We start from the raw sequence: 9239 nt of genomic DNA on the forward strand, positions 1-9239 counted from the left end.
ACGGGGTTCAAGGTACATCAAGAAATAAAGACTAACAAGAAGATCTCGATAACACAATATTTGATGCCAAGATCAATATATTGTTTGTCAAGTATATTACAAAAGATCCATGAGTGCTCATACTGAACATTTAGCTTGTGCAGGAATTTGCATAGGCTAAGCGTCTCTCGGCTACAAAGTTTTGATAAAGCTCTTTTCATAAACCAGTGTTGAAGATTTATGAGTATAGAGACAAAATAAATGATAAAGCATTACAATCTATCCACTGCTTTACAGTAAAGCATAAGAATTTGCTTTTTAGGGCACCAAGTAATTCATCCAGATTCAGGACTTAGTTGTATTGTCCTCAATATGCGTCAGCTAAGAAGGCTCCCAGGTTAGGCAATATGGTGAAGATTCCAGTCCAAATGTTCACACTTTTGCCTGCAAAGACTGTAATTAATCCATGGAGCCTGGTTGCTAGGACATCCATCAAGCGCTTCAATTCTCACAGCTGCAGTATTGTAGTAGTTCACAAAGTATATAAAGCTATACTCTGCTTCTTTGGAAATGTACAGTAAATCAAAGTGCGTGTTCTGCCGATCCAGAGGGCAGCAATCTCTGTGAATAATCCTCAGAAAGACATATAATGCCAGTACAATGAATTTCTGAGTGCAGCTTCTTTCCTTTCACTTCGAGTCTTGAACTCTGCTAAATATCGGTAATAGTCACCTTTCATCTTGTAGTAAAATACTGAGGATTCTCCTGTGCTGTGTTCAGCTTCCAGGGTGAGGTTGCCATTGTTGATGCTCAGCTTCATATCGTCCCTTAGCCTTTGGCACCATTACGTTGAGGACACCATTCTTCAGAACCGCCTTGATGGCAGCTTGATCCACCTTGTCAGGCAAGCTAATCCGCGCATTGAACGCTCTGTAGCTCCCAGATGACCAATCCTCCTCCGATGATTCCTCAAGATTGACTTCTGTGATGATTTCCTCGAGAGATGTGTATGCTTGTCAGCCTAATTGAATGGCTATCTGCAAACCATAGAAGTGGAGACTCCAGCTCGTGCAGTAAATTGTGTCCGCCTTTTAGAATGCAGGAGTGTACAAAGGGGAGGATGGGTGAGGGAGCGAATAGGAGAAGGGCGGTTCCGCGTGTGCTGGAGAGAGTGGACCACAAGCACGAGAGCGAGCAAGTGATTCGATTCGATGAATTAGACTTCCCGGGAATCAAAGATAAGCCCGGGGATGGAAATTGCCCTGTAGATTGCCAGAATGAGACAATTAAGGATCGAGAGGTTATGTACAGAAGCCTGCTATTGCGAGAGACAGACTTCAACAATTGCCACCATAGAAAACCTTCGGAGGATGAACATCTCGAAGACAGTGAGTCCCTGTCGAAGTCCTTCCTTCCACGATATGTCTGGTCTTTTGCAGCTCTGATTACCACTTCCTTTCATAGCTTGGACCATATTGATGCTTTCGATTTTTCTTCGCTTTTTCTCATGACCATGGGCCAAAAATCCCCCTTTAACCTGCGTATTCTTTTTTTGAATCACAGACGGTCCTCTCCACTCTTTTCGTAATAATCTGTAGTGTCGTGATATCCTCCTTCCTGAATAAGATCTAACAAGGCCAAAAATAGATTGAGGATGTCCAAGTAGAGAGCGACTGAGGCCAAAATATACTGATTGTAGGTATAATTTTCGATCAAATTGTCTGTGTCATAGATTTTATAAGCACTAAATATGATGGCTGCAAGGGCCCCATATATGGTCAGGGAAAGCCGTCCTAGTGGAAAGAAAGCCTGGATGAGTCCGAAAAGTAAGAGAACCATGAGGCCTGCAAAAAGCATGGGACTTAGGAAACTAAAGTCATAACCTTTCTTTGCTGCCCAAAATGTGTAGGCAGTAAGAGAAAGCACAACAGCTGCTGTCAATATTAGTGCCTCCAATATAATTCTTCCTTCTGTATAAGCACGAACTATGCCAATTGTTAGACTCATGGTGACTGTGAAGAGGCCAAGCAGTGTCTTTCCACCAAAAAAAAAAAAACCAAGAAGCTTTTATGCTCTTGAGGAATCTTAAAATTCCTATTACAAGAGAACTACTCCACTGCACATCTGCTTGCTCAAGTGCCTTCGCAATTGTCATCACCACCATAATCTTCATTTCATCCAGAAGTTCCAGCATCATTTTAACTCTGTTTGCTTTGGCAAAACCATTAATGACGATTTCAAAGGTCACCCTGTTTGGCGTCATATGCATGTCCTGCATCATTTCTTAAAGATCATCATTGAAATAATCATCTTGATAATGTCCTTTGGCATCAGTTTTTCATATTTTTCTAATACACACACATCATGCATCCAAACAAAATCATACGCATGCATTAAGGGAATATATACATTGGATGCGGATTATCAAAATGCATCACACAAACAATGAATCACACGCAGAAATTAACACAAATGCACAACAAAAGAAATGGAGGTGTATACGACTCGGATGCGCAGCAACACGACATACACCCCCTCTAAACCTGCACATCCTCCGGATGTGCCAACTATCCAGGATCATTCAACTCCACAAACAGGTCGAGTCCATCTTCTGATTCTAGTGGACCTGTTTCTCCATCAGCTTCATCATCTATGTTTTCTGTCTCTTCTGCTTTTCTTTCTTCCAGCTGCTCTTCTTCTGTCAATGCTTTAAGTGCATATTCTTCATCTTCTCTTTTCTTGAAAATCTTGAATCGTTTACCAGCAATAGGCACCCTCAATACTGTTCCATCTAATTCAGCCAGCTCATAGGTACCATTGTCAAAAACCTATTTCACTTCATACGGTCCAAACCATCTTTGAACCATTTTTCTCATGCTACTATGCTGATTTTCTAGACTACTGTCATAGACTAGAACCCAATCTCCTTCTTTTATGGCTCTAGGCCTCAAGCGATGCCTTAAATCAAACATGTCCTTATTTTTGAGACGGGCTGCCTTCAAACGATCAAGGGCTAGCTGCACATCTTCTGTCCTTCTCTCTAGTTGACGAATCCGAAGGGCTAACAACTCTTCCCTTGATAAATTCTCATGCCACGAAAGAACACTCCAAGTGAGAGCACAAATTTCAGTAGGCATGACAGGTTTTTGCCAATACATCAACTCCGCAGGCATGTATCCAGTAGTCACACTATGTGTAGAGCGATCAGCCCACAATGCAAAAGGTAATAATCTTGGCCAATCTCCAATCCGACCTCTACAAGCTTTTGCCAATGCTTTAACTATTGGCGGATGTCCTCTTTCACTTTTGCCATTTCCCTCTGGATTATAGGCAGTAGTAAGAGCCAATTTAATCCCAAGCTGTGAGAGGAATTCTCTAGCTTCATCAGCATCTAGCTCTCCACGATCAGCTGTAATCTTGCCTATACATCCATACCTGCAAAATATTTCTTCCAACAAGAATTTACATACTGTAGTGGTGGTCTTCGTCCGCAACGGTCTACCTTCAACATAGTTTGTAAGATCCTCCCTAGCCAAGACAAGATATCTCATCTGCCAAAGTCCCACTGGCAAAGTAACCAAGTCTACCACCCACTTGTAATGCATACATAGTGGATAAGTCGGATGCAACTCATCACGATGTCGCACTAAAGAGTAAAGCTGGCAGTCCCTGCAAGTCTCCACAAAGTGAGAAACATCTTTATACATCCCTTTCCACCAGTATCTTTCTTTGATTTTCTCATAGGTAGCCCACACACCTCTATGTCCAGCCCATGAGCTCTCATGAAACTCTCGCATAATCTGTATCTGCATCGCTACATCACAAACTACTCTCAAGGGAAAGCCTCCTCTCTTTCTTGGATGCTTCCAAAGAAAACCATCTTTCAAGAAATACCCATAAGCCTTCCTTCTAATTTTCTTGAATTCATCATCTGTCCAATCAACTCTTCAAGTCAATGAACTTAGATACTGTCCAATTTGCAGCCACTCATTAACATAAAGTTCTTCAATAAAAGCTTCAACAGTAGATACATGACAATCATGAATAAGGACAGAAGCAGCAAACTCTGTCTCATCATCTTCTGCAAGCATTGAATCCTCATCCTCATATCTCGCTCTAGAAAGCATGTCAGCAACTGGATTATCTTTCCCTGGTATGTGTCAAAATTTTGGATTCAATGATTTGATATAGGCAATCCACCAAAGCATCGCTATATCTGGTGTCGAGCAACTAGTAATCATGCCAAGCAAAGGTAAACAATCTGTTTCCACAACAACTGAAGCTCCAATAAAATATCCTTTGTCACACTTCAGTGCAGTGACTACTCCCCACAACTCTCTTTTGATCTGTGGGTATCTCCTTTGTCACTCATTAAGAACTTTAGCTCCAAAGCGGATAGCATACCTATTTCCATCAGCATCATCCTGTCCCACAGCCCAACCTATGCCAATAGGGCTAGTATCAACTGTCAACATGATCGGCCGTCCACACTGATAATCCGCCTTGCGTAGAGTAGGAGCTGATTGCAACAGCTTCTTGAGCTTACGCATGGCTTTTGAATGCTTCTCATCCCAATGAAATTTCTGCCCCTTTCGAAGCAGCTGATAGAGAACATCTGCAATATGAGCAAAATGAGGAATCCAAATCATGTAAAATACACAAGCTCCCACAAATCTCCGCACCTCTGAAGTAGTCGAGCAATACTCTGCAATCCTGTTTATGGCATCCACCTTTGCAGGAGAAGGCTTTCTGCCATAATATCCAACCATATGCCCAACTATGATGACTTCATTAACACCAAAGACAGATCTCAGCCCTGAAAGTGTCAAATTTACCTCCTCTAATCGTGTCAATATTTGCTCACAAGCAATCAAGTGGTCAGCCACAAACTGTCTACATCCACGCAAATCAAGACTTTCATTCTTTTCTTCTTCTGCACAACCCTTAATAGGCACATCGTCTAGAAAAGGCATGGTATACTGCGGAATATAGTCTCAAAGAACTCTATGCATAGCATTCATCATATGAGCAACTGAGTTTGTAGCACCTTGTGGCAAGGTACACATCCTCACAAGACCAATAGGTGTCTGCATAGTAGTAATATCCCTGCTTTCCAAGGCAAGCTGAAACTGATCATAACCTGAATACAAGTCTCCTAGAGAATAGATGGCTCGTCCTGCAAAAGCCTCAGCAAATTCATCCACAACTGGACCTGTTCCCACATTCCTGATTATCACTTTGTTCACGGGCTGCATATCCTGAATAAATCTCAAAGTACCATTCTTCTTTGGTACAGTAAACCACCTATTAGAATAGGGTGCAGAAGAGGGTTCCAAAATCCCCATTTTAATCTTCTCATTCAGCAACTCTATCAGCTTTGGCAAGTGTGCTTTAGGCACAGGTATAGGACGTATATTCCATGGTACATGAGGAACAGTGAAGATGACCATAGGTGTAACCAATTTGGGACTAATGCAGCCAATTTCATGTGGAAAGAAAGCAAATGCCTTAGCATGACGTCCAAGCATCTCTCTAAAACATTCTTTTTCCACTGGAAGCAAAAAATCATCATTTCCAATCTTCAATTCTGCAAGTGTTTCAGCAGTAAACTTATGTCCAATATTTGCAGGGTCCCTCAACATAGGCTGCTTCATAGCTTTTTCAATCTGTTCATCACTATCAGAAGCGGGCCTGCAACCGGCTTAACCTTCTTATCAACTGTTTTATATTTTGTGTCAACCTTGGCATCATTCAAGCACTCTTTTCTTTGCTGCAATTTCTGCAAATTTTCAGCATCTTTCAACTCTGTTGGCTGAAAAATTTCAGCCTTTAGCTCTATGGACTGCATGGGTGCAGCCTGAAACTCTTTATGCAGAAATTTTTCTGCATTCAACTCTGTTGGCTGAATGGATTCAGCCCTCAGCTCTATGGACTGCATAGATGCATCCTGAAACTCTGTATGCAGAAATTTTTCTGCATTCAACTCTGTTGGCTGAATGGATTCAGCCCTCTGCAATTCTATTAGCTGATCAAGATCAGCCATAAATTCAGTTTGCTGAGTTTTCTCAGCCTCTAACTCTGTTTGCAGCATAAAACCAGAAATTTCCTGAAACATATCCAAGGTTTGCACAGGTATGATCTTTGAACCCTTACATACATCAGTTTTCAGCATTGCTCTCATCTCGAACAAAGTATCTGCATAAGACATCCCTTCATACAATCCATCTACATGCTCTTCTGCTTGCAAAATACCTGCATTCTTCAACTCTTTCTCCTTACGACCAATGTACTGCCTGGCAGCTCTAGGCAAATCTGAAATTTTCTGATAACTCACTGAACTATCTGAAGAAAAACCAACAAAATTATTGGAGAAAGATTGGCTACCAGGAGGCGAGATCTCCTCTTTTCTCCGCTCCGTACCACTGGCATCTCGCAAGACAGCGATACCTAATGAAAATCCAACTCCTTCGCAGGTAGTGGTGCCTCACGCAAGGAGTCCCTGTTTCTCGGATGATTTACCCCAACAGTCATAAACTGAACAGCTCGCATGCCATCTTTACTGCGTATCCGCGCATAAGCTGACCCATCATCCATCACTTTTGTTTCCATTCTTGCTTCTGTAATGAAAGGCTGTCCAAGAATAATCAGATAAGAGCATGAATCCTGAACAAAGCAATGATAATCCTCTTCAACATTACCAATAGAAATTCTGATACTCGGACAAGCAGCATACATATCACCAGAAGTATTATTGGCGGCTCTCATGCGCCAGCCATGCTCTGCATCCATAGGCCACTTGCCACTCTCATAAACACCTCGAGCAATAAGATTAATCTCAGAACCATGATCAACTAAAGCAATCAAGGGAATTTGTTTCTCTCCAATCCTTACCACTGTCTCAATGGTTGCTCTAGCCCAATGACTTCGTGAAAAATGGCTGCGAGGAATGAGAATAGGGGTCTCATCATCTTCATACTGCATAGGCTGCACTATTTTCTCCAATTGCGGATTAACAGAAGCATTCTCAACCATCACTGCATCATCATGCTCTTCCCCAAGAGCTCCATGCCACAATCCCTATAAAGCAGGTCCTTCCATCGCATGTCGTTTCCTCCACAAAAGATCCTGCATCTGATCCTGTATTTCTCTTCTAGCAATCCCAAGAGCCTCTCCAACAGTAAAAGTGACTTCACTATTCAAAATTCTTTCATGAAAAATCTTACTCATATCCGTTTGCATATCAAGGTCTGACAAGAGCTTGAATCCTGGCTCTTTTCTTGGTTGCCTCTTTTCTTTCTGCTTGTCTCCCATTGGTTGATCAGAACCTATTTGAGCTGGAGAATTTGACATAGGTGGAGCTATAACAGGTGGTGAAACAAAGTCACCCCCTCTAGTCTTTTTGGAGGAGCTAGGACCCTCCTCATCTCTTCTTCTCTTTTCTTCAACCATGGCATCTAAACCCTGCCTTTTAGCCATATAAGCAAAAATAGAATACCTGTCAACAGGAGAATCCCATCCTGTTTCTCCTCGGATGCTAGAGCCCACACAAGTCATAGTAGAAGTTTGAACTTTCCCTCTTCTCGCTATCTCCAAGGCAGAAGACCATAAAGCAGAGTCTCCATCAGATTTCTGCTCAAGCTGGACTCCAAAAGCTGAAGCATCTCCTCTAACACTCACATAAGCTGATCGCGCAGCCATATCATCAACAAGCTTCTTCATATCTCCCTTACCAAAGTTCGTGTCAAGAGGAGCGCCAGTCTTTGTCAGCCATATCTTCCCATCTTGTCCCCAGAACACTACATTCTTCTTACGTGCTTCCTGAAAAGCATCACAATCTCTGCAGTGTTGGTGCTCTGTACTATCACACCAAATACATCGTCGCCCTTTTCTTTGACTAGCTGGAAAAGCAGTCACTGGAGCAGGTGCTACAGCAGGTACTGACATAAGTTGCTCCTTTAACTTACCAACTTCAGCTTTGACTGCTTCAATTGTCAAATCCGCCAAGCCTTTAATAACATCATCTACAGATAAGGGCACTGGAGCAGCAGGAACTGGTGGATTCACAGCAGGAGGAGTAGGCTTAGGCAAAGAAGTTGCAGCAGGGGTAGAAGAAGAAATCTCCAAGGATTTTTCAGGAACTGATCCTGTATTTCGATGCAATCTTACTCTCCTGCGCTGCTTCTTAACAAGAGCATTCACAGCATCAATGACATGTCTCCACTCAGTCTTTAAACCTGAATCAGTAGCTTGATCTTCCAAAAGATCATCCAACTTTTCCTGTAAATCAGCATCTGCAGCTTGCAAAAATAACTCCACTTTCTGCATCTCCAAAGCTTGCTGTTCAGTCCCATCCAACTGATCATAACGGCTTTCAAACTCTCGCAGAAGAGTGGTAACAGAAAGTCCCTTATTAGGCATAGAAACCCATGCTTAAAAATTCATGCGATTCATAAGACCTGTATCCTCCAGGAAATATTCATCTTTTAATGCCTTTTTAAATTAAGCCCAATCTGCATGTGCTTCTTGAATTTCTGCAATTCGACCTTCAAGAGCTCGAACCACGATCCGCAAGAAGTAGCGGCTCCAAACATCTTGAGAAACCCCAAAAAACTTCATCTTTTCTTCATACAAATGCAGGTAAGTTGACACTTGCTGGCCATTAAACTGCTTCATCTCCTGTTGGACAGCTTTCAAGGCATCCATAGCATCACTGTCTCGTTTTGCATGAGCTTGTTGCTGCATATACATGGTAAATGACTGATACAGGTTCTTCATAACATTATCATCTGTCATCTCTTCTTGCGAGTCTCCCATCTTGCTGATGACGCAGCACTTTCACGTCGGGTTCACCACAAATGTCGTAGAGTTCGTGCAAAAGCTACAGAACACGGGGTTCAAGGTACAGCAAGAAATAAAGACTAACAAGAAGATCTCGATAACACAATATTTGATGCCAATATCAATATATTGTTTGTCAAGTATATTACAAAAGATCCATGAGTGCTCATACTGAACATTTAGCTTGTGCAGGAATTTGCATAGGCTAAGCATCTCTCGGCTACAAAGTTTTGATAAAGCTCTTTTTATAAACCAGTGTTGAAGATTTATGAGTATAGAGACAAAATGAATGATAAAGCATTACAATCTATCCACTGCTTTACAGTAAAGCATAAGAATTTGCTTTTTAGGGCACCAAGTAATTCATCCAGATTCAGGACTTAGTTGTATTGTCCTCAATATGCGTCAGCTAAGAAGGCTCC

General features: G+C 41.9%; 1 pseudogene; it reads right to left on the minus strand.

The window, feature by feature from the left end:
• Positions 1-1536: 1536 nt before the first annotated feature.
• On the minus strand, positions 1537-1986 carry LOC148041656 (protein LIFEGUARD 4 pseudogene; annotated as a pseudogene).
• Positions 1987-9239: the final 7253 nt, after the last annotated feature.

Source organism: Lygodium microphyllum, chromosome 1 (assembly GCF_053477565.2).
Source record: "Lygodium microphyllum isolate KBCC chromosome 1, Lygodium_microphyllum_v1.1.10, whole genome shotgun sequence".
Taxonomy (NCBI): Eukaryota; Viridiplantae; Streptophyta; class Polypodiopsida; order Schizaeales; family Lygodiaceae; genus Lygodium; species Lygodium microphyllum.